This window comes from Tasmannia lanceolata, unplaced genomic scaffold (assembly GCF_043159265.1).
Source record: "Tasmannia lanceolata isolate RefF3 unplaced genomic scaffold, GAP_Taslan_0.1 ptg000018l, whole genome shotgun sequence".
Lineage (NCBI taxonomy): Eukaryota > Viridiplantae > Streptophyta > Magnoliopsida > Canellales > Winteraceae > Tasmannia > Tasmannia lanceolata.
Genome location: NW_027518695.1, coordinates 54,137,415 through 54,138,779, shown reverse-complemented (window position 1 = coordinate 54,138,779; position 1,365 = coordinate 54,137,415). Strand labels below are relative to the sequence as shown.

Here is a 1,365-nt window from a genome sequence, read left to right as displayed (position 1 = left end):
TGTTATTGGCTACTGATATTGGCACTCCCATGTTTTGATAATTGCACGGACTCTTTTGTATTCTATTATGTAAACTGCTGTCAAAGGACATTACAAATCCCAGAAAGATCTCAGAAGACACTTAATAAAGAATAAAGAAAAGACAAGTTGAGTTTATCTAATAAACGAAACATTGTAGTGCCGATATAATTAGACATTCTATTCTCTTTTGAAAGCTTATAAATAGCATTAGATTCATTCAATTGCTAGTTTTTGCTTGCTCTCTTCTTGGAATAACCGCGGTATAAGAAATACATATTCCTTCAACCTTCAAGTAAGCTTCTTTCCTTTCTTCTCCCTTCATCTCTCAAACCTTCTTTAATTTATTAATCTCTTTCTTTTTTCTATTTATGTTTTTGTGGATTATACAGAAACAGGGGAGTGGCAGAGATTGGTAGAAAACAGATTCAAATTTGATTAATCTAAAAATCTCATAACAATCCAATGACTTTTGAAGAAGGTAAGCTTATTTTGATGCAAAAATAATCGATTCTGTATTACGGGTTTCTATCTTTGAAGTGAGAAAAACTGAATCATTTATGCAGAAACAGGGAAAACCCAGAATAACCCAGAAACAGAATAAAAAAATATTTCAATTTCAGATGATATCTCGCCACGAAGCGTTTTAGAAATACCAATTTTGGGTGTTGATTCTGATAACAGCAGTAGTAACAGCAGCAATTTTTTTGGGGATAAATCATTGGTTGTCAACGAATCTTTGAATTTGGAGCGTCAGGGTTTGCAATGGAAGAATCCGATTAGTGTTTTCAAGAAGAAATCTATGAGAACGAGAAGGAATTTAAACAGAAAATTGGAAGGAAGTGAGTTTGGTGAGGATTTACATATTACTAAGCCGTCTTGGAGGAGTTTTGATTATGAGGAGCTTGCTGTTGCTACTGATAATTTCAGCGCTGGTAAGTGAAATTTTGTAGCTTTCTCATCTTCTCTTTTCTTTGTTCTTTCCTTTGTTTTCCCTTCTTTCCAAAAAAGAAAATTCAAACAGTCTAGGGGTGGAGGGTACAAAAGCTAGGGGAGGGTTAGGGCTCTTCTTTAAGTGTGAAGTTACTATAATGCCCTTAAATTATTGGAAAGTATCTAAGCCTTCCAACTCAAATGCTATTCCAAGATGGATTAAGGACACAAAAGTAAGCTAAATTAGTAAAGACTAAAAAGGCAGTCTTAGATTAATAGCTAATAAATTTTATGGTTTAAGTGGACATCATTTATGCCGAAACTTAGTTCAAACTTAGTTGTATGATCGAGTGATCATATATGGTGGTCCCTAATATGGATGTGCCGGGATACAAAAATCACATTAATTGGATG

At 33.9% G+C, this 1,365-nt stretch overlaps 1 long non-coding RNA gene across 1 annotated transcript; it reads left to right on the top strand.

Annotated features, from left to right (window-relative positions):
- Positions 1-265: 265 nt before the first annotated feature.
- Positions 266-935, top strand: LOC143849635 (uncharacterized). The gene is made up of 3 exons (XR_013235738.1): positions 266-313; positions 411-499; positions 585-935. It is a non-coding gene; the product is annotated as an uncharacterized LOC143849635 (long non-coding RNA).
- The last annotated feature ends 430 nt before the right edge of the window (positions 936-1,365 follow it).